This window comes from Temnothorax curvispinosus, unplaced genomic scaffold (assembly GCF_003070985.1).
Source record: "Temnothorax curvispinosus isolate PA1 unplaced genomic scaffold, ASM307098v1 QBEX01010252.1, whole genome shotgun sequence".
NCBI lineage: Eukaryota > Metazoa > Arthropoda > Insecta > Hymenoptera > Formicidae > Temnothorax > Temnothorax curvispinosus.
In genome coordinates this window covers 40897-66065 of record NW_020220032.1, presented here as the reverse complement: position 1 = coordinate 66065, position 25169 = coordinate 40897, and the positions used below count along the sequence as shown (strand labels likewise).

At 39.9% G+C, this 25169-nt stretch overlaps 1 protein-coding gene across 3 annotated transcripts in view; it reads right to left on the bottom strand.

The window, feature by feature from the left end:
* The window catches only part of LOC112459933 (voltage-dependent calcium channel type D subunit alpha-1-like), a 49022-nt gene extending 32669 nt beyond the window's left edge, over positions 1-16353 (bottom strand). Inside the window, exons 1-2 of one of the 3 annotated variants that reach the window (XM_025024308.1) lie at positions 15724-16353; positions 14554-15390 (exon numbers count right to left, since the gene is read on the bottom strand). The gene's annotated coding sequence lies outside the window, so the exon portion shown is untranslated. Of the gene's footprint in view, positions 1-14553 lie in introns of all 3 variants that reach the window. The other 2 variants (XM_025024307.1, XM_025024306.1) reach the window with 2 other exon arrangements.
* Between the last annotated feature and the right edge of the window lie 8816 nt (positions 16354-25169).

Below are 25169 nucleotides of genomic sequence, written 5' to 3'. Positions count from 1 at the left end.
CATCATATTTAATATTTTATTCAATATAAAATGGGACAGATAAACCCAATCGTATAAATATGTAAATTAAGCGCGTGAAAGCGCATAATTAAATCAGTGTCATATTAATCCGGCGGTCAATTTAAGCGTGATGTATTTAAAATATAAAGTATACTTTGTGTCACAACAAATCGCGAAGCTTATACGCTTCCTTTTTGTCCGTTTTGACGCACAATTACTTACGTGTTGAAAATTATTTATAGATGTACACATATATTATATATATATAAATTATAGAAAGATGAAAACAAGTTTCGCAATAATTTAATGCGTCAAAGTAATCCGGGATTAATATGTCCTACATATTCCATATACCATTAAACATTAATACAGATCCTTTATACACATGCAATCAAAGCTAATGCATAATCCGCATCCAAAGTGCATGGGGCAAATCTTCAAAGCGTCATTATCCGACCCTTCCAACTCGACGTTCGTATAGCATTTAACTAAGATTGATCCCGAGATCTCGCGTTATTCCCTTGATACTGGCTTCGTTTATCCGCAGATCCGCATTGTCCGTTAATCCTATCTTCCGCGTCTTCCGTACGCGACACATACATATATGTGCGTATGTGTATGTGTGTGTATGTACGTGCGTGCTGTATATATCTGTACTCGTACATCCTTCTTTCGAGAGTCGCTTCTGCGAACTTCGGCATTTCCTGAATTATGCAGCGAGAATCTTTGGCCGTGCGATCGAATAAATGATTCGCCAAAAATTCGCGAACACAGTTTCGGAGTCACCGAAAACTGTCGCAGCTGTCGAGACGCGTAAATTCCCGCGGGCGCATCCCGTACGTCGTGATACAATGCGCGCGCGACTCGATTTGCATGTCTCACGCGACACGACGATCGAGAGTCAAAATCTACGATCGGATTTAGGCACAGCTGCGCCGACAGCTTGGCTCTAATTTCGGGATTACCTGCTAATTTAAGCAGCTATTTCAGTGTTTCAGAGAAATTGTAATACACTTGTAACGGAAACAGGGAAGCGAGTATTTTTGTAATTTACGTACGCGATTGTTGTAGCAGATTGCAGCTATTGCTAAATGATAATGACTCATGGATAGGCTTTCAGGAATGCATGTTTAAATATCTGGATCGCAATCAGGGCGAGAGGACTTTAGATATTCGAGCACATTTTTATTGCAATTTCAATTTAATTTAATCTATTTAATATTTCGTTGTTGTTATTACTTTAATATCATTTTATTTACTGTTAAAGGATGAAATTTAAATCAATATCTATAGAGTTAAATAACATTTTGTCATTTTTAATTGCCATGTGTGTCGAAATTCATTATTTTAACTCCATTGGTTTAGTTAAATTAACGATATATTGAACAGAAGTAATAACGACCTGTGTAAAAATGACTCAAATTGAGTATAATTTGACACGATGAATTTAACAGTTTATATCATAAAAATACTGATACTTTACACATTTATTTACTTCACAAATGCCTTGAATCTGATTGTCATAATGATTATCGTAATGTTTCGTGCAGAGCAATGATAAATCACTGACTAGAGCTGTCTATTAAGAAACAAATACAGTTTCCGTGGGGCGCGCAGCTTTCGTCCGGCGGCGAAAAAATTCCACGGACACTGTCGCCCGAAGCGGCCGCGGCAGCGGCGTTCGATCGATCGTCTTTGCGTCTCCACGAATAATACGCTCCGGATGAAATCACTTTAACGAGACGCTGTCAATCGCGGTCAAGTGCCGCTCAATATAGTATATATAACCGCGTATCTCTCCCTCCTGTCGCCGTATGTCTATCCTCCTATCGATGCATCGCGTTTAGAAGTTCTCTCTCGATGCGGCACTCCCGCGGATATTTTTACCCCTAGACCTCGTGTCCCCTCCGAGCGATTCGTCAAGATCGTCGAACTGCTCTTTTATCTGTCACTCGTAGTACGATTTATAATTCACTTTCTCTATCTCTCTCTCTCCCTTTCTCCTCCACCTTTTCTCTCTTGATTATGTATAACAATCTCCTCGCCGCTTTGACGCAATCGCAATCAACGGCGTGGCGGTCGGAATAAATGCGCGTGCGATGATCTAGTAACTCGATTTACGTTTAATCCCGGGCAGTTTTGTATATTTTGAACCGGAGACGATTTTAATCAACGTCGATAGCTTTATATTTTACTTGCAACAGAATGTATAAATTAGTTACGTGAAAAGAACATAAAAATTGTTCTTTCCATTTCTCCAGGGAATTATACACGCTTTGAGAATACGAAAATAACTTTACGGATATTACGCGTATAAAATTCCATTCTTTAATTTCAAATAATAAATACGTTAATAATAAACATAAATTGTGGAAAACTTTGCGGTAATAGTGATGGCGCGCGCTGCGCGGAGAAGTGTACAGCGACGAGCTCTGGTAAAAAAAGTCGCCGCTAATTTTCCGACAATTTTATCTTTCCGTCAACCGAAGCGCGACTTTACGGCACCGTGACATTTGCATATTTTATTTAGACAAACAAAGTAAAAGGTGTGCAGTAATGATATATTATAAATAACCACACGGTGTGTTCCTTCGCAGCCGCAAAGAGAGAGATCGCGCAGTTATGTATTATTCCCATTATGGCATTACATATCGTATAGGTGCGTTACATATTCCCCTCTCCCCGTCCCCCCGTCCCCCCGTCGCTTTATCGGAAAACTCATTCGAGGATCTCCGTTTGTCGATGACGTTTATCCGAGGCGATAATATGTCACGTTGATACCTTGCACCACGTATACATAAATAGCTAAACACTTAACGACGCCGCGCCTCATCTTTGCAACGCGAGAAATTTATTTCGTTCGATTGATGGATCACCGGATTATCTTCTTAAATCTTCAGCTGCACCGATCTGCTCGAGGTGCTATGTTTATTCTTTTATTTACAAACATACTTATATAGTTTTAGAGACATTTGGCGTTATTCAGAAATAATGTTAGCAGTATATTACGGTTCAAATCATTTGCAGCAGCTGTTCTTAAGTGGGACAAATAAGGAAACAAGTTATATTTTTGTATTATTAGTAATATAAAAATATAGAGATTCGATTTTCTCGAATCATTTTATTTATAACTCGCAAATCCAAATCTCGCAAATGAATTATTGTCCAGAAATTTAAACAGGCTTTCTAATAAACGGTAAAACGTGACCGGTCTTAATAAACAAGCGGAGTCGTGGATCTGAAATAATGAATAAAAAAGATCTAACGTTGCTTCTAAGAAAAATATCTATAAAAAGCGACAGTGTTTGTCGTGAACGGGTGAAATAACAGGATGCCGATGGCAAAAGGGGGGGAATCGCCTATGTGCACGTACAAGACCGAGTGGGAGGCGTCTAAAAATAGCTCGAACTCTGGGTCACGAAGTCGAGATCATTTGGGACGATCTTAGCCTGCGATACTCCGAGAAAACGGGCGTTTCACCTTTCCTAAGGGAGACGACACGTGACGATACGTATTAAGGTGTGAGTGATTGAGCCTGCGAGGGAAAACGATAATGACGAAACCTCAGAAAACTATGGATGACGTCGAATAAATCACAGGGCGGCGATAAGATTGTTAATTTACGCGATTCAGGTATAGGGCTCGATATTCCTGGCAAACAAGTAAATTATATGCATTAACCCTTTCAAACGCGGTGATTTTAATTTTCCCGCGATCATCCTTCTTCCTCGAGGTTGCGAAAGATTGATTTGACGTTGACTTTAACGTTCCAAAATGAATTTTCCTACATTAATTATTATTTATTTTATTTTTATACGTGCACATACTTTTTACATTGCTGTTTTAATTGATTTACGTTATTTTTTTATTTGCTTAATACGACTGATTTTGATATTACTTTGACTGCATCATAAAAGTATAATAAAAGCGTAGGAGAGATCGATATGCTTTGCTTTCTTGCGGTCTTTCCTTGAAAGCGGTAGTTCTAACCATTTTAACCATTTTAACCTGAAAAAAAAAGAAAACAAAATAGATCCCGTCGAGTTCGCCCAGTGAACGAGCAATCGATTATCCCACTAAGCTCGAGAAAATCTCTGTCACGTGCGACGATACGAGCGCGATTTGGCGTGTAGCTGTAGCAGCGCATTTGGGCGCAAATAATTCGCGTTTGCTCAGACGCTCGATGACCGATCCCGGGGATTTCGGCTTCCGGCGTATAGCGAGCGCAAGCTCGCGCTCGTTCAGTCGAGCGGAAGGCACGGATTTACTTTAGTCGCGCGATTGAAGAAACCGCGCGGCAGCGGAATTGCAGATCCGGGGCCACAGTTCGTTTCGGCCGGTCGCCGATAAGTGCATTCCGCGCGCCAGCATTCATCCGCCACGAATCGACGGAGGCCGGCGTTAGGGCCAGCGCACGAACATTGCCGTAGCGTCTTATATGCCTTACGTGAGAATCTTGCGTTAAGGTAAAAGATACCAATACCCGGACATGTACCTATATCCGGACACCTTTATTATTTATAAGTATAACGCGAATTAAAATCAAAGATAAAAGTATTTTTTTCTTGTAGTTTGAAACTTCAGTTATAATATCCAAACGTTTATTTTCATAAATTTATATTTTTTTAAAGGTATCCAGACACAGATACGTGTCCAGGTATTGATACATTTCCTATGCTTAAGCAGTGTCCGGGTATTGGTACCTTTACCTTACGCGACACGCAAGCCAATCTAACGGCAACGCACGAAGAAAAGCTTAATGTAACATACGTAACATAAAACTAATTACGTTACGTTCCTTCTTTGTGCGTTGCCGTAAGATTGGGTTGTCGCGTAACGCAAAATTCTCACGTAAGACTATGGCAATGTTCGTGCGCTGGCCCTTATAGGTATTTGCCGTCACACTTTGTAGCGAACGTTACTGCAAACTGCATTTTGGCAACCGACGTTTGCATAATGTTGGCAGCCGAATCGCCTTCGCACAAATGTACTCCCCGTTTTTTTGGAGTAATATCGCCTAATCCGTCGAAGAAAAATCCATTTACCAACCTATATCTGTACAGGTTTTTATCAAAATGGAGTTAATACATTTTTCAATATAACCAGGAACTTAAAAATGTATAATGGTAAAGCGCCTTATGTCTATTATTACTAGTTCCTAAGATGCAATATTTAGAAAAAGTCATATATATTGAAAATGTTTGTAGTGCCTAAATTTTAAACCACGTACAGCGTGTTATTGGCAGTTGTACTATTAAACATGTCAGTTATAAATTACTTTATTAAAGATTTAATAAATTAATAAGTTACTACTTTTATTTTATCTAAAAAATATATATTATTTCCCTATTTAAAACTTTAAACCTTGTTTTCTCTAAAGAGAATATACGATCCTTTACCTCTAAGGTATATGTGTACACTGTTAAATATTAAAGGATGAAATTTAAACCAATACCTGGAGTTAAATAACATTTTATTATTTTTTACTATCATGTGTGTCAAAATTTATTATTTTAACAGTATTATTTTAACTCCATTTAATTAAATTATAAATGATACATTGATTAGGAACAGTGGCGACCTTAATAATTACTCAAATTGAGTATAAATCACTATGAATTCAACAGTATATGTGTACGCGCTCGCACACACATATACACGTCTGTATATTAATGCCTCTTCTGCTTTATTTTTCTTACGTTTGCGCAAAAGTGAATCTGTAGCGCGAGTTTTCCAACTTGAAAAGATAAGGAAGCTTGGGTTAACTCTGCGCAGTAAGTTTTTTTTAAATATTTTAATTAAGATCACGTGTCAACCAGCACAATAATTTATTATACTTTTCAATTTGTGAATTTTGCTGAAACATTTGTTGACGATTAAGGATATGCGCCACTTCTCGACTATGACTTCAATTTTTTTTCCGAGAGCACGGCTTCCCCGCTTTTTGCCGTTGAAAAAAATTCCATCATTTTGCCGTTGTCGTTTTTCGTCGGAACGATTGGGTGTCAAAGTACTATCGCACAATGTTCCTTTTTTTCTCCCTCTAGAAGATAATCGATCCTTCTTGCCACCTAGCTCCCGAATGGGACTCCCGAAAGTTCATAGACGACGTGCATTATCGGAATAGCTCGACCTTGTTTCAAGAGCCTCCTTCTCCTTCTCCCATCGCCGATCTGAATGTCTGTGTCATTTTCCCATTATTCGCACATTCCCATTTATCTATCGCGCCAACCGAGTCTAGCTATAAAAACTTTAAGCCTATAGCTTTGTCTCACCCTGATTTTTCCTACCACACAGAATTACTCTTTCAGATTACACTCCCCGAGCGTCAACTTACGTGAAAATACGATACAACGAGAGACGAAATTAAACGTAGAGAGTTCTTGAGTTAGATTTAGGAGAAGCGAAGGACTCGGCTTTGCGTTTTAGCAGTCGCGGCCCTGACAGCGGTTGTCAACCCTCCCGAAGCTTCGACCTACTTTCGAACGTGTGGGTCCTCCCGTGTCAAGAAACCGAGTTTCGTCATTCTCGAAGCGAGATTGCACGGCTTCCGTATTCAAAGTGATTTGTAAGATAACTCACAAATTGCGTAGCGAAGGAAAGGTCATTATGTGTGTGTGTATGTGTGTGTGTGGGAGAAAAGGTCAGAAGAAACCTCACTATGATTGCGCAAGAAACTCCATGTATCAATTTCTCTTCTTTTAAAAAGCACAAGCTTCTGTTTCTTTTATCGCCAGAGAAAATAATCGTTTCTCTCATAATTGGCACCCGGCAAACCTCGTGCATTTTGTGCTGTAAAGCTTCTCTCCGGTTTTTTTTTATTTTACGTGGTCTTATAAATTGAATCAACAATTCAACGACATTTCCATGTCCAATTCCCACGTTCAGTTTGCTGTCTTTAATCGCGATAGATTACAATACAATTGCATTGTATTGACACTATGTGTACTGCGTAACTACGTACGGAAATATCGATTTGTAGTTTAGCTAAATTTAATTTCCTGCAGGGTTTAAAATCAATTTTCAAACAATCTACCTATGCTATCCTGCATCATCTTCTAGCTTTTCATGTCGAACGATTTTGTTAACAACGTGAAACATTTTTGTAATAAAAGATTCAAATTTCCGGAGGATAAAAATTACGCAGCGCAATTTGAAAGTATAGTTTAACAATTTAAACTCTACCAGAATTTTTTCCCATCTCGAATTGCCATCTGCTTCTGGCTTTCCGCAAAATTGGTCACTATACTTATATATAGTTTTCTTTCGAATACTATCGTCGCCCAGCGGCGATTCTCCGGAATAGAGCCGCTTCTTCAATGGCACGAGAACTTCCTTCCGCCGAAAGTCGATCGATATCGCCGAGGTGGAATGTCGGCGGACTCGAGGTAGCAGATCGCGCTGACAGAATATAGGAAATACTATTTCCTATTCGATTAGCTCGTCGCGGCGGCGCGGCGCGACGACAGCGGCGGCGGCCGCAGGTGAAAGACAAGCAATGTCTGTAATCGAAACTTCGATTTTGTCGGCATCGAAATTTGGCTGGCATTGAACATTGAACTCGCTTCACAACGGAGAGTGGCAGTAAAAATAGCGGGAGATACGCAAGCGTGTCTCGAATAATTTTGTATAAATTTTCTATGGATATAACTTTTTATTGCAAAATCAAATACTCTTAGATTCTAAGTTCTTTGATTGCAATAACTGATGCTCTTTTGCAGAATTTCGAGTATTATTTTTATACATTTAGCGTCCAAAATTTGGATAACTACATCAAAAGTCTGAAAGTAAAGAAAATATAAAAGAGGATAGAAACAAAATAAACTTTTACCAAAATTAAGTATTAAAATCGATGTTTGTAAACCAGAAAACCTTTCAACGTTGTATCAGACAGTAGCTTCTACGCAACAAATACATCAGCTTTGTTTCTGAGATTGAAACACAATGATAATCCAAAGATAAATGGCTTGGCAAGAGGCATCAAGAAGGACGGAAGTTTATAATCTCCGTATTATGAATTTAATTGCCGCACTGAAATTTCCTCGGTCGCTTGTCGTATAACCGTAACATTTAAAAGAGTCCCATAATTCCATCCGCGTACAATATCACGGATCAGCCTTGCGCGAACGGCGGATTATGTTAAACGTCGCATCCTCTCCTCCTAGACATCATATTTTTTTCTCCCCGAGACTTTACTTGTCCCGAGTTAGGATACAGACTTAATCGCGCAGTTAACCGAGCTATTATAAAAATCCACCCCATTAACTTTGCCTTTCTTAAATCACGTTGAAACTAAGCTTAAGGCGCGCGCGGTATCGGTTACCACCGTGATAAAGGTTTTCCGATACAGCCTTCGCGCAAATCGCAGTAAGTCTCGGTCATCAATCTCGCGCGCCATTTTCTTAGTCTAATCTAATTCAATTAAAGTCACTCTCTAATGATGATTCCTAATGTAGACTTAGCAAAAAGCGGAACGGGAGCAAGATAAATGTCTTCAAACGTCGCTGAAGTAAAAAAAATATCGAACAACTGCTTTATGAATTTTAATAGCAGTTCACGAACTATTAATCGAAGACGTTAAATTCATAAATTCCTATTTAGAATGAACAGTTTTTGTATCATCTAGCTTATCTTTTAAATGCACGATTCAATGTCTAATGATATATATTCATCAGACGGAGGCTTTTTTATGGCTTCGCGTCACCGCGCCGCCGGCACGTTAGCAATTAATTTGTCAAGAAACAAGAACGGGTGGGTCGTGAAAATTCTATCGTCGCGTGTCCGACTTGCGTATGAAAATATCGCGCCTTTTTACCGCACCGTACTGCGCGAATGCTTTTTTTCTTTTAGCGATTCCTGTTGTCAGCCGCTACGATAAATTCCCATTATTCTCGAAAAAGCTCCTCCCAACTCGGCCACCCGCCACACTTGCACATTTCGCGCAAATCCATATTTTTTGCGCAGCAAGGAACCTCTTACGCTCTTTCGCGTAAAAAAAAAAACGAAATTTTTACGCATCTTTAAATAAACCAAAAAACCGGTATTTCTTTATTTCATTAATTTTAACCGCAAAGTTTCTTCAGCGAAATTTCGAAAGCTTCAGAGTTTTTCTATCCGCTCGTCGCAAATTACTCGCGCGGCTCGTGATCCCATTTCACGTGGAAGAGCGCGACGTCAGACACCGAGGGGGAGACAGGGAAAGAGAAAGAGACATAAAAATCGCGGAAATGATTTTGCCGCTGTAACAATATTATGCATGCGAGAACGTATTCACGATTGTGATCTACATGCATAACACGTGCACCCCGCTGGCGCCGTATGCGGCTCGCGATTCCCGAGGTCAACAGAACTCGCCTTTGCGAACGCGATACCGAGGACGTTGCCTGGCGTAAAATGACGTTAACAATTTACTTACTTAATTAAACGACCGAAATGACGAAGCTTACGCCATGCGTAACCACGTTCGCAATCAAGCGCGACATAATTAGCTACAAAAAAATTAACTGTTAATACAAGCTTACAGCAAATACGTTTTTCAAATTCACCCACTCTCTAAATTTCTTAGAGTAAAATCCAACTCCAAACGAGTGAGTATTCACTTCAAGCGATAGTGAAAATACCGCCACTCGTAATTAGTAAAAATTCACTTTTCACAAAAGTTAACTGTTTAACTCTGAACGTAAAGTGAACGTGCTATTCTAGAAACACAATCTAACCTAAGCACCATTCTTTATATAGCAATTAAATCGGTGAATGAACTACATAAAATTGTTATAAGCACTTACCTCTATATATCAATATATCAAGAAATATCAATGTTTCTATCCAGAGGTAAATGCTTATAACAATTTATGTTGTTCATTTACCGATTTAACGTTTAAGGATATAAAGTATCCCTTGATTACAATCTTTATATCCTTATGAAGGGACATGGACATGTCTCGTACCGATAAGTACACGCGCAACGGAAAATAATAACGTTGAGAAACAACGAGACGACAGTTTTCCTTTTGCTAATGGCGGACCCATGCATGCTTCACTCACTGTGTGTGTTCACAAATAAAAATATTTACTTCACATTACATAGAGTGAAAATATTCGCTTTACAAAATAGAGTACATATATTTACTCCATTTTGCAGAGTACATTTTTCACTCTACAGCAAAAAGTGAGAGAATTCATTCCTATGAGTGAAAAGTCATTCTAATTTGAGTGATTCGATCAGTCAGTCAATTTTCTCGAGTGTTCATTACTCTAAGAAATTTAGAGTGCACAATTTACCAATGCACCATGCATCGTTTTTCTTCGTTGCGAATATTTTTTATATTTTTATATTTTTTCATCAAAATATAAGCATTTGTGCGAGACGAGCAAAATTCGGGCGACCGTGATTCTCGATTAAATTGACGGAACGATGCGGTTGACATCGGCGCTCCAGTCCCGATCGCCCGAAACGGCTCAGTTGATTGACCTCGAAGCTAAATTTGCCTAGCGATTCGCAACTAAACAGGCGCGTACCTAGTCATGCACTAGACTATCGACGTATTTTGGCTCGCTGTTATTAGATAAATCTAAATGTGTATACACAGCGCGCGAGCAGCCTGCTGAAATGTGCATCAAATAGCTATAGACGAAAACGTTAATGGCCACTTTAGCTTACCGGAAGCGTGTCCCGCTCTTTAAATACTCCCTTATTCGCTCTCTCGTTAAATCCGAAGCATTTTTCTACAACCCGCCACCAAATAAAATGTACATCCCTAATTTACATAGAATAATTTACATAGAATAAGTTCTTGAATTCTTAAAATTCACTCGCAATTCGTTACGCCGCATTTTAACTGTATGGAAAGTCGATTAAACTGCGCGAAGTCTACGCGTGCCAAGAAATTCGCAGCTAACAGTCGCCACTGTTTTTACAATGTGCGGCGATTATGCGAGCTGATTTTCACGAGTCGAGTGAGGAGAACTGAGGGAGAGAAGCCGACCGAGTTTTCTCGGTCCTTTGTGTCCCGTTTCGCCGCATCGCTAAACGGATGCGGCTATACACTGACGGAGCGGTGAGTTTAACCGATGAATCAAAACGTAGTTTGCGTTCTGTGTGACGGCGGCCGGGTAATGTATCGCCGAGTATGTAAAGAAGCTCCGCTGGCATCGCACGTAGTAGTAGTTCGAACAAACTGCATATTGATAGCGCGCATACCGCTCTCTTTCTCTCTCTCTATCCCGGCGACACGTGTCGGCGGTGCATAGCGAGCCGAGTAAATGCATCTGTCATTAGAGCGCAAAATAAACGCTACCGTCATCGGCCAGCTCGTCAGGAATTGGCCGAGAAGACGCGCGACTCGCTTCATCCCCGGATTGGCGCAAGGCAACCGTGAGAGAGAGGCAGAGCGTTGCAAATTAATTCTGTGATTTCCCGCCGATAGGTAAACGACGACAGAATAATCTTTTAATCTTTTGTACAATCGAAAATGGATGAATACATCCGTTACATCATAAATATATTTGCGTTTATTTAATACGTTGGTCGCCAGTGTTTTAAATGAAAAATCCACCCTTTGTGTACCAAGAAGGAATATTTTAATCATTGGTTTTTAAATGACATTTATTACTTTATCGTTATTTAAAAAATCGTTGAAATATTACATGTGCGTGTCTTATGGAAGGAGTGATAAAAATTCAATTTTGTCAGGCATTGATTCACACATTGATTCAATATGCAGCCAATGTGCTATCGTTATATAGCCCAGACAGCGGCATGTCCAAAATCTGGACATAAGACATTTTTAAGACATCTTTAAGACGTCTTAAAGACGTCTTATGTCCCGATTTTGGACATGATGCTGTCTGGGGAATCCTTTGAGGCACTCTTACAAATGTCTTCATGACATAACGAGCGCAAAATACAGTTCGAGGATCCCGTGTGTCCGTCTTTTATAAAACACATCTGTCCACTGCCGTCCGTCACTACCGCGAGGCTAGAAAAACACGGGATTCTGTCAGACTCTGTTTGTGTATCCAAATTATCGCGGTTGGGGGACAGCATAATGAAATTCGCCAATTTGTTTCGTGCCCGTACCCTCGTTAAGGCACCTCGCGCCCGGCCCGGCCCGCCGACTTAATGAAATTCATTAATCCAGCCGGCACATTCCACGGGGAGACTCTCGCGGGCGCAAGGTCACTCGGCGATTTGCACTCGCGAGCGTTCTTTTCGGATGACAGAAGACTCCCTTATCCCCTTTTAATAGTCCTTTTAATCGGCAGTGCCATTCACTCCCTTTGAAACTGTCGCAACGTGGACAGCTTTATCATACCTGATCTTTCTTCATTATACAGTCTTCGCGCGCTGGACTTATAATACGGATAGCATTTTGCTTAAAGTTTCGCCAATGCGAAACGTTTAAAGTTGAATACAATTTTAGGAACTTATTGCGTTTAAACGTTTAAAGCAGTTCGAAAGTTTTGCACTTGAGAAGTATTTGGACGCCCCCAAAAAGTTTGTGTCAAGTAATTAAGTATTATTTCTTATTAACAATTATCTTCATAAATGTTATGCATATATGTAACATGTTTATGTGTTACAACACGCACATTTATTGTACTTTTAAATTTATTTATTTATTTATTAAGAATTATCGCATCATGAATTATTCTTATCACATAAAATGTTATATCATATAGCCTTTCTTAACATGAATCTTGGAATCCGTTTCTCAAGAGCCTGGTTGCTTAGCTTCTTTGATCTTTTATCAGTTGTATAATCCAATATGACACGATATCGCGATTCTTCTTTCAAACATGCTTCTTTAATTTTCACGAGACTTGTTCTACGCGAGAAATCGAAAACTCGTAATAAAGCGTCACGGCGGAAGAAAATAACGATATCGACATTGTGTATTTCGTCGAATGTCTGTTTGTTTTATGATAGATTGGAGTTTTTGTTCGAATTAATCAAACGCGCGACGAAAAGCGATTGTCTCGCCAGCGTGCGGCGTTAGCAGGAGCGACGTTCAGCAGAATCTAGTTTAAAAAACGGATCTTGATGTAAATTTTGCGGTATGGTCGAACGTAAACGTTTACCGTAAAACCGGCGCGCGAAACTTCAGAACCGGGCCAACGCGCCGTTTCTTCTCGGAGCTGCAACTTTCAGGGCACTTTTTCACCGCGCTGTTTATGAAACGAGTGTATTGACTGAAACATCTGCCACCGCCACCGGAGCGATTCAAGTATTGAATGTGCACAAATCTGTCTCTGCACACGCCATTCGACTGCTTCGCTAATAATCTGTTGGTCAGTGATGATTACGTGATATATGTATATATATATCAGTGATCAGAAAAACAAGTTCCTTATAATTTAAATTTGTATACAGCATTTCCAATTTATCTATAATTATCTACGAAAATTGATAGATATGGAGTATTCAAGGGTTAAAACGTTAATTTTAACTTTAGAAATATTATTTTTAATTTAATAACGTTAATTTTTATTTTAATAATATTAATTTAAGAAAAAATTAATTTTAATCGTCTTTTAACGAACTTGAAGATGATTTTAATGATGAGCTATTATTTTAGGATGCCGGTTTTTATTGTTTTATTATCGTATTTAATGTGTGTTTATAATGCAGCACGTATAAACAAATATTATAGTATCACTATTATTCTCTTTTCTCTTTTTATAAACGGTTTTATCTTCTTGACATGTAGTGTTCACATTTGTATTTTATATTGCTATTTATCACTCAGAAAATATTTAATATGAAACGAAAATAAAAATCAGAAATTAAAGCGTCGATATTGAAATTCGAGAATAACCGGCTTATTTTATGTAAAGTCCCGCCAAGTTAAACGACCTCGCAAAATGTTATACGCGAGGACGAGATATAGTCGTCTTATATAATCTCACCAATTTCCTCCGAACGGTGCAACAATCGAACGAATGTGACCGATGAAGCGGGATTCTTATCGACCTTTGAAAATCACCAAAAGACGTAACGCTGTATTTCTCACGCTCCAACAAAAAAGAATCATCCCGATGACGTGACACTGATTTAACAAATCAATCTCAAATTTCTTTCAAAACCTACCAACACCTTTACTATTCTAAAAAAAAAAAAGATACCGATCTTCCTCCAATTACACATCGGGTGTATTCGTCAACGAGTTTTAGCAACAACTCAGATAGCACGCGTGTCCAAAATCGGGACATAAGACGTCTTATGTCCCGATTATGGACATGATGCTGTCTAAGAAGCTCCATCTAGATCACGATCTTCGCGGATTTCGCGATTGATCGATCACGACGTAAGTTTTTCCGATCTTCGCGCGTCTCCTCAAAGCGATTCAAACGCACAACGTGACGTCCGACATGCGGAGCAGCATTATCTCGAAGAATCTCATCGACGATCCCACGAAGATCATTTCCATCAATTTCTAGCATCACTTCCGTCGATCCTCGACACCGAGAAAACGACTGCTGATCCCACCGTCGATCACCCTCTCGAGAAAGCGGAAGGTAGGAGGGGTAGAGGGGAGGCAGGATCGCACTTACCACATATCTTCCTCGGCGGCGGAGCACGATGATTGCGTTGCGTATCACGTGAGCCGCCGGGCGTATCCGCTCGTCATATCCGCGCGTTCACTCGCACTCGTATTTACGCGCGGCCCCGCAAGATCGCTGCTCGGCAAGACCTGCTGCCGCGCGGCTCACTGCCTCACTCTATACCCGTGCGAGAGACGAGAGATTCGCCCTTTCCCTCCGTCTCCGTTTCCGGTCCCTGCAATCTGCTCCGGTCCTCTCCGGTCCTCTCGATCGTGCCGGCCTCTCGGTCGACCCGGCACCGCTTCCGCGAGGTTTACGCAGGGCGCAACGCACCCTCTTCGCCTGAGAAGCCTCTCGCTCCCTCCCTTCCCGCGGCTTTCCGCACGCGCGCGACGCGCGTGTGTATCTTCGCCCAACAACACCTCCCTCGTGGCGCTACGTCGCGACCGCTCGCTACCTCCTGGACACAGCGCGAGAGCACCCACTGTACTACAAGACCAATACCACCAGCACCACCATCAGCACCACCACCAATCGCGACCACCACCACCACCACCACCAGCACCGCCACCAGGAACGACGACCGGTACACTACTACGATGGAAGACGTGGGGAAAACCGAGCGCGGGCGCACCACCGTCACACGTTCCGCCACCACTCCTTTTCGCTTCTTCTATTCAGCTCGCTCTCTCCTTCTGCTTGACCCTCTCTCTTTCCCTCTTTCTCTTTATTCTTCTCCTTTCATCTTTACAAGTTTCTCTTTCCGTTCCTCTTCTCGCAATGTTCCATCTCCATCCCGCCGCCTCCTGCTATCTCGGTCCCTCAGTTCTCTCGCGGCCTCTCCTGCTTCGTACAAACTTATAAATAGATATCTAGGTGCGTTCTATTATATTTATATATACGCGGTTCTCTTTCTCGCGCCGACGAGAGGGAGAGAAAAGAGAGAGAAAGAGAAAGAGAGAAAGAAAGAGAGAGAAAGAGCGCAGAGGTAAAGACCGATACCGCGTGCGTGCGTGCGCGCGCGTTACTCGCTTCCTCTACATATACGGCATCCCCGAGAGGAGCGGCACGCACCCTCGATGTGGTACCGGAGTCTCGGGGAGCGCGAATGGGGAATTCCCGGCAACGAAATTCCCGCCCGGCGCGCTCGACCACTTCCGGCCGCGAAGAGATAGGTACCGGAGAGAAAGAAGAAGAGGTGCTCGACGACGACGACGATGTCTCGACGACGATGTCGAAGAGGCGTCCACGATTCGATCCCCGGATTTCCTGCCTTTTTGCTTTAGTACCCCCTCGCGCTCTTTTTGCTCTCGTGACAACAACGAGAGGACGACGACGACGACGACGGGGAGAAAATCTCTCTCCTTCGCCCTTTCCCGAGTCTTCCTTCCCTTCGCGATTCCCGAGCTCTCTTCGCCCTTCTGTCCTCTCTCGCGCTGCTGCCTCTCCCCCTCGGCCTCGCCTCCCTTCGCGGCTCACGGCGAGCAACCCCGATGTCACTGCACCGCTCTCTGTCTCGCTCGAGCACCCGTACGGCCAGTGCTCCCTTCTCCTATATATACGCGCATTCCACCGCGTTGGGGTCTCGCCCCGCGTACACGTTTCCCCTCGCTGGCGCGCGCGCCAGGGTAGTCCCGAAATTCCGGTCGGCGAACGTCGACTTCCGTCCGGCGTATCCCGGGGGTCGACGACGGCGACGTCGTCCGATCCGGAGCGCGCGAGCCGAAGAGCGGAGAACCCTGTTTTTTTCCGCGGGCGCGACGCACAGGCTGTGGACGGCGACAACGGGCACACGACGGCACTCCACGCTCTCCGCACTCGGACGATATGCCGCCGGCACGACGCCAGCGACGCCTGGCGTCGCGACGCCCACCCCCGCTCCCGTCCGGTCCGGTGCGAGACGCCGCGAGGCGACGCGAGCGCGTGCGAGCGCTATAGCCGACCACGGCGCGGGGCATGGGTGGCGGTGGTGAATGTGTTGCCAGTCCCCGTGCCGGAAACAGTGGCGGATTTTACGCGGGGATACCCTTGGAGAAAATTGAGAACCTCACCGTTCTCATTTGCATTTTTTTAATCGTCAAATTTATATTTCTGTTCAAGTTGTTCTCAACGATAATTTACAATTCGACATAAAGCCTTTCCTTCTTTTTGATACTTTTCTCCGTGTCGCCAGTATATCAGTAGTTATTGCTAGTAGAAATCAGACAAGTGGTAAGGACCATATAGGGAGTAGCCAGTAGCACGTGACACTCGTAGTCAGACACGGCGCAGTAGTAAAACATATATTGTTTCGCACAAACTAGATTCGAAATTTTTTTTCTCTCGCTATTGATTTAACAGACAATTTACTTGTTTAATTTATGTGTGAAATTAATTATTAGTCTGTATAAATATCAAGATCGGTGGAAAAAAAGTTTACAACAAAATTTATTCTATAATTGATATGTAGGCTATATATACTAATGCGGTCCCCGCGGTCGAAAAAACTGATTACAAAACTTAATGCAATTTACATAATAACTGCAAATTTTTCCTTGAATCAGATGTTATTATTATCAGTACCATGTTGTTAACAAAGTTACCGCACTGTAATTTCTTTTATGATAATTTGATATTTTTGGTAACAAGAATAGTCGAAAAAACGTTCCTTTCTTATGAGCTTTTTTTACATTTTGTTTCTCCATCGTGAGATTTTCGTTCAATTATAGGGTACGCGAGATTGGCGAAGAACGAGACGGAAGGAAAATCGGGATACGCGTAAGTCGACGGACCACGCGCGTAAGGAAAACACTTCCTCGGTAGAACGACGACGACGATCGGCGGAAAAATTTATTTTCGACCCATTTCAGTCGACCCACTTTCACGATCGCGCACGCCACGTGAAGGGGGACCGCCGAGTTTACTCTCAGAGACTCGCACAGAGGCGGATGATTTAGCAAAGAACGCCCCGGCTCTTTGTCGCGCACCGTCCTTCGAAAGCCTCTCGCCCTTCGCAACGAAACGCGATTATTGTCGTTCCCCCGTAAGGGGAAGACAGAGCGAGAAAAAGAGAGGACGCCAGAACTAAAATTAATATAATTAGATACATATGTCGGCGGCAGTACGGAAATTAATTAGAGTAGAATTCTTGTTGATATAAATTTTCGCACGTGATTTTTTTTTTTTTTTTTTTTTTTGCGTTGGAGGTGAAAAATGCCTGACGCATACCCTGGAGCCGGCCTCCAAGGTTATGCCGGGTTTGCACCGGCTAAAAAACACCCCCGTGCAACTATCCCAGATCTTAAGCCGCGGGATCTGGGAGCCGTAATTATTTCGATCTAACGTAAGATATACAGGGTTTATCATAAGTCACGTCCCATCTCTGAGAGAATAAATTAACAAAATCGAAATAAGTCGGAAATAAGGGATGACGAAATTACGTTTGAGCCTTATTTAAAAAGTTACAATCAAATAACTTCTAAAGTATACATGTTATCATTCAGACAGAAAAAAGCGTATAAATCGCAATTTTGTCCCATTTTTGTGTACTTGATATTGTTTAAATAAATCATTTAAAAATTGAAAAAAATATAACAGAAAAAATTAAAAAAAACCGTAATTGCAATTCTCGATGTCATAGAAGAATTTACCATAAAAATTCCATTCATTTTTACTGTACTGGAGCAGAGATATATAGTATGATATTTACATAGGGAATATCTATATATATGTATGTACAATTTCTGTAATTTTTAAATAAAGCGAATATCTCAGAAACCGGTCAAACAATCGATCGCAAATTTAACACAGATTTTTGGGATATGTAAATGCACAATCTCTGTAAATTTCAGTTTCATCCCTCTATTTTAACATAAGCGATATACATCCTTAATTGTAACTCTTTAAAGAAGACTTAAACGTAATAGTTATTTTGTCATTCTTTATTTTCGATTTATTTTGACTTCGTTAATTTATTCTCCAGAGATAAGGCGTGACTTATAATACACCCTGTATAAGTAAATTACGTAAGGTAATTGTTCATATTTATGCGCGAGCCAATTGAGGCATCATTTTCCTATTGGTATCGCCGTCGAACATTCGTAAAAACGTTTCTTTTTGTCTTCGCTCCAAACTTATTCTTCGGCGACTTGTAAGTTCTCGCTCTTATATAAAGTTTCTATTTTTCTTACTTATTTATTTAATGTTCAAGTAAATCTACCGTCAATTAATAATTCAACGATTACACTTTCTTCGATCGACATCGAACCGAAGTATTGTAACATAAATATTATATATAGCTATTATCTAACTTATATACACACAACTCATATGTAACTTATATCTAACTTATATATAATTATATATATGTACCTTACAGGTATAAAGAATCGTATCTCCGTTATTATAAATTTAGAGAAAACAGGGTTTAAAGTTTATTATTTCTATGAAAATTTTCAATGCGACTTTCTCTGAATTGTACTAATACAATGTTTAGAAAAAGCCGTATGAAAATTCTGTAAGAATGTTGTATAGGAATATTGTATCTTAGTAACAATGGATAAGACTCTTTAGCATTATACAATTTAAGCGCCTAGTATATATTAGAAAAATTAAATTAACTTTGTTTCGATATAAATTGGAGATACGATGCTTTACCTCTCTAAGGTATAGATATATAACTAAATTTTATTTATAATCGTATATCTTGATTTCTCAAAATGCAGAAAGTGCAATTATTGTTTATATACAACGTTGTAGGTATATACAACGGTTCGTGTAGAGCGTATGGTTCTGAGTTTCGTAAAAAAGATAAAATTTAAACGAGATAACCATTTATGTTCTGCGAGTTTTGGCCTTTTCTAGTCCGATCCATTTTAAGGGTGCAAATTCCGTCGTTTAGCGGTACACGAGAGCAGAATTTATTTGGTAAATGGAGGATTAAAAATCAGATAAGTTTGTTGCTTTGTTTTCATTTCACGTGCCAATGCCTCGTTTCTGATCCTCTTACGTTTCATAAGAATTGCATCTATCCATCTTTAAGTAAAAATTCTATTAAAGAAGAAATGTTGCTATATAATCAAATAATTACTTAAATAATAGAGATGTGAGAACTATTCAAATTCAAATTCAAATTTCTATGATTCGAATCCAAATAATTATTCGAATATAACTATTCGAAAATTTTGAATCTAGATGATTCGAATACAAATACATATATATTGTCAATTTTATAATATTTAAATATGCTTTTTGTTTTAAAAAGAATTTACATTACATAATCAATATTATTTTTCCACATTAAAATATTCTCTTAATACCTACGTGTTAAAAAATTCAATCTAATAATAATTATATTCTTAATTAAAAATTATATTTCAACGATTCGATTCGAAATTATTCAATCCGTTTCAATTCGAGTGAAATTTTGTCGATTCGACTTGATTCGAATTCGACAGAGGAAATAAAATTAGATTCGAAATAAAAAATCCTTGATTTGCACATCTCTATTAAATAATAATAAATATAATGTCAGATTAAATAAAAACTTAATGAGTAATAATATTTTATTCAAACAAGGTACTATTTGTGACGAATCACAGAAAGATTGCTGAAGAAGATATTAAGCCTGTTTGTTTTCGCTGCACTTCTGAACTGGTGCAATAAGTTAGAATAAGAGAAAATATATATTTATTTTATTCTAACTTATTACACTATCTTGCTCTAGTTCAAAAGTGCAGCGAAAACGAACAGACCTTTTATTATCATAGTAAAACACAATGTAGAAAATTGAGAATTTAATATAAACTTCACGAATAGAATTTTTGTCAGACGATAAAATTTATTAGATTATAATTACTTGTAGAAGTGCACACACATTACCTCTCAGGGAAATTAGAATAAAACGTAGTGAAAAGTGTCGCTCAACATTACGGTTATTGTTGTTATCGCGTACAATACCGCGTATACGAAGGGGCGCGTATTTTTATAGGGTGTACGATCGATCACGAAATTACGCCGTAAGAAACATTATAGTTTACGAACAGTTTAAGTCTCTCTTCGGCTCTGTTGAGCTTCCCTCTCCCGATATTATGTAAAGTCGCGGAGACAGAAATATTATCCGAAAAAAAAAAGAACATTGGCAATGCAAACGGCCACGCGATAAAATAAGAACTGCCTGGCGACCAATATCCGTTAGTATTTACCGTGGAAAAAACCTGGGCGAATAAACATTAATAATTAATATCGAATTTGATTGATCGATATGACGACCGGAAAAACTTTCGAGCGACTAATTAAAATGCGTGTACATTAATTGCAATTAGAGACAGTAAAGTTATAAAAAGTATAGAGAGTATCTCCGCCGGTCGTAAAAAGGGAGATATTTCTACGGTGAAAATGAATTAATTAAAATCAACGCGAGTAATTACCGCAATGTCATTTTCAATGTGTCTCGATGTCTAACCCGAGTGTAAAAACATTGATATCAGCGTTCGTTACCGAACGGCGCGACGTTTCATTTTGATTAACCATTGATTCAAATTTATTAATGCAACAATGAGAATACGCTGGCATTCGATAATGAGTTTGTCAACATTTCAACATCAGGGAAGGCGGAGCAATTGTTTCTAGGTCCGGAACGTAGAATTTGCAAATCATTCCCCCGATAACCGCTTCCTATAGCGGCTACCGGCGCGGCGGTCCGCGACAGCTGTGCGGTCTGCACCTTCGGGGTCTTCCCTAAATATACGATCGGTCGACGGATAACGTCCCTGACTGCTAAACGCTACGCCGAGAGAGAGAAAGAGAGAGAGAGAAAACTCGCCGCGAGACCGACCCTCTTTGCGCGCGTCGCGTCGTCTATCTACATCTACAACGTCGGTACAACTCGCGCTGCATAATGGAATCATGTAGGTCACACCCGGCGAGATGTGTGCGTGTCAACACAACGGCATCCGTGCGACGTCGCCCGTATAACCGAGTGTCACGCAATAATAGGCGTACACGCTGGCGATTTAATATTATCCGACGAAGAGAAGCGAACGCGCGCGCGTCGCCGCCGCCTCTCTCGCGCGTTGTCTACTCTCTTCCGCGACGGCGAACAGGCGCGATTCTCATTTCGATCCCTCGAGCACTGACGCCAAAGGAAGCGGTTGAAAAGCGTTTTTAATCGCGGTCCCGCCGCGGGATTGACACCGAATGGATCCTTGCAGATCAATCGACTCTCGGGGCTACGTAAACGGGGAAAGGGAAATTAAATTTACCGCGTCGACCGCGAGAGCGCGAAATTGAAGCCGATCTTACTCGCGGGAAAGTCGAAGCCGTTTCTTCTTCTTCTTCTTCTTCGTAAATAGAAGTTCGCATCTCGATATCGGTTCTCGGCCATTTCCTTCAAACCGCGCGCCGGGAAAACTCGGAAGCAGATCAACCCGAGGCGATGGGAGATAAGCTCCCACTTGGAAAAACTTAAATGCGACACGAGAGCGCGCCGCCTTCCCTCTCGCGGAGATTACTTATGCGCAACGAAATTAGATAATTATACGGAGTTGCAACAAACAGTCAGGCGTATTACGCGTCAGCCGACACGCATTCCCGACGTTGCACACGCGATCGCTCATTTACAAGCGCGATATGCGCGTGATGTAACGCGTTCCCGTTTTGATCGGGGCCGGCGAGGGAAGTCCGGAAGTCGCGTTAAAATTCCGCTCCGCAGGCATCATCCGCGCCCGCAGAATATTACGCGCGCGGAATGCATACACGGGTTTATTCCCTATCTGATGAGCAGTCAATTCCCGTGAACGAGCCCTGTCGTGGCTCTTCGCTGTTCGCGCGCGCTTTGCAATAATAGAGAGAAAAGTTGGTCGAACTGTATCGACTTTCCGGAAAGCCGCGCGAGAGCCGTGTATTTTAGTAGATGACGGTACATTGTTAGTATCCCCCGAGTAAGCGTTATTTATCACTTCTGGCCCACTAATAAAACGCGATAAAATGAGACGGACAGCGCATGTAAGTGGCTTGAATCAAACTCATCGATGGACTCGATTGATCGAGTCTAATTTTGAGCAAGATTGTCGAAACATCCCTAGAGAATATTAGAATATCTTGAAGTCGCATAAACGTTTAAAGACATTTGTACTTTTAAGACACATCTTAGAATCCAATTTATGACATCTTTAAAACTATTTTAAGATGTCTTTAAAACATCTCGTTTGGAATCGCTTATTGTAGACATGTATGATTTTTATCAATGATACAGTTTAACCCGGAAACGAATGCCTGATTTTTCTTTTTTTTTCCATAAATAGTCACCTAGGATAATTTTTACACCCCAATTAAAAATCATTGTTATTAATTACATATTGTATATTTTTGATTGTTCTTAGAATTTATTAATATTTGAGGACAATTTGTGAATATAAATTTACTCAACATTTTCTGAAAAAGTAAGGTAAAACAAAAAAAATATTTAATTAGAAAGAAGCACATCAAGAGACACGGCAGTGTCTCGCGCCAAGTGAGACCGCACCGTGATTCTTTTACGCGAACGCACGAGTTGCGAGTACCCGAGATTTTGAGATAAAAATTACTGTAATGTGTGTGTGTGTGTGTGTGTGTGTGTGTGTGTGTGTGTAGCTTTATTTTTTCGATACTGGGGTGACTTATACCTCAGTATCAAAAAAATGAAGTTTACATCGCAGTAATTTTTATCTGCTTTTTTCTAATTAAATTTTTTTTTTGTTTCTCCTTACTTTTTCAGAAAATTTTGAATAAATCTATATACATATATTTCCTCCTCCCAGGTTAAATAGTAATATATGTATATATGTATATGTGTGTGTATATATCTTCTCTCTCCGATTTTTTTGATGAATTTTAGTTATGTTGTTCTCTAGATGAAAATAAGGGACACGTATTTTTTTTATACGTGTCCATACGCGTGTTTAGCGGATAAAACACTTCTTTGAAAAAAATCGGTTTTTCTCTTTTGGGCCGAATATCTCCGAAACTATAAAAGATAAAAAAATTTTTTTAAACAAAAGTTGAATGGTTTGAAGAGCACTTAAAATGATAACAAAATAAAATTATTTCATTTTATTTTTTATTTTTATTGTTTTTTATCTTTTATAGTTTCGGAGATATTCGGCCCGAAAGAGAAAAGCCGATTTTTTTTCTAAGTGGTGCTTCATCCCTTAAACACGTGTATGATGGGAACGTATAAAAAAATACGTGTCCCTCTTATCCAGAGACTAACATACTAAAAACTCATCAAAAGCGGAGGGGAACACTTCCGTAGGTTAGTCTATTCTTTTTTTATCCGAAGGTGTAGAGTATTCTGTGCTTTTTATTTTTAATCACTTTAAGTTCAGATATGCAGGGGATTAGCCCACGGTATCTTAATTCAAATGGAGGGAGGGGTACAGATAGCAGTTGCCAGTTGCTAGGTGTGGCCCGAGTCGATGGAGACTGACAAAGAAGATAATTGGCCGGTCGGATTATTAGAAATTAAAACTACGAGATACGTGTATAACACTGCAAGAAATTCAAGAATTAAAAAATATACATGGCGCTAAATTAGCTCACAAGGGAACCTCGTGAAGTGGAAAATTCTGATTTTAATGAAACTTTCCACACATGTAGGGAGAGTAAAAAGATGAATTTAGATATTTTTTGTAGCGGCCCAAAAACGGTTTTAAGGGGTGAAACCACCCCTCATATGTAGAGCGGCTTTTTGCTTTTCTTGATATATTTCGAAAAGTATTCGAGATATCAAAAAATGTTTCAAATAAAAGTTTTATGGTAAAATCTCCTCTATTCAACAACATTAATATAATATTTTTTAAAAATAATTTTTGTTTAAAAAATTTTTTTTTCAAAATTTTATTAATGTGGTTAAATAGAGATGTTTTTACCATAAAACTTTAATTTGAAACATTTTTTTATATCTCGAATACTTTTCAAAATATATCGAGAAAAGCAAAAAGCCGCTCTATATGAGCAGTGGTTTCACCCCTTAAAACCATTTTTGGGCCGCTACAAAAAATATCTAAATTCATCTTTTTACTCCCCCTACATGTGTGAAAAGTTTCATTAAAATCAGAATTTTCCACTTCGCGAGGTTCCCTTATCAGTTGAAGGACGAACACGATTGCATAAACACGAATGCTTGGGCAACATCAACTAATACAAATTGCAAGCAAGAAGTTAGTCGCCCAGTTTCTCCGCACGAGAGTCCCGTTGTTAATTTCTCGTGCGAGGGATGCAGTTTGGAATATTAAAATTCCTGTGATCAAATGGGACTTGAGAATCTGGTTCGTCATAGTTGTGAGTCTGACGCTTTACCAATATTGTATTTAAAAATATGTGTATCTTTTTAATTTCAAAAATCGAAACTTTGTTATTTCTTTCTTTTATTTATGTACATTTATGAGCAAAATTATGATCATATAACTCGATAAGATATTATTAAAGATCAATAGTCTTTTAGAAGTTCATGTGATTGCTGACAACTATGATTACGAAAATAATGATTCTCAATTAATTCAGGCATAGACCACAAAATTTGAGATAAATAGAAACAGAGAAGCAATAATGTACAATATCGAAATAAATATTGTTTCATCTTTATGAAATAGTTTAAAATTTGTTTT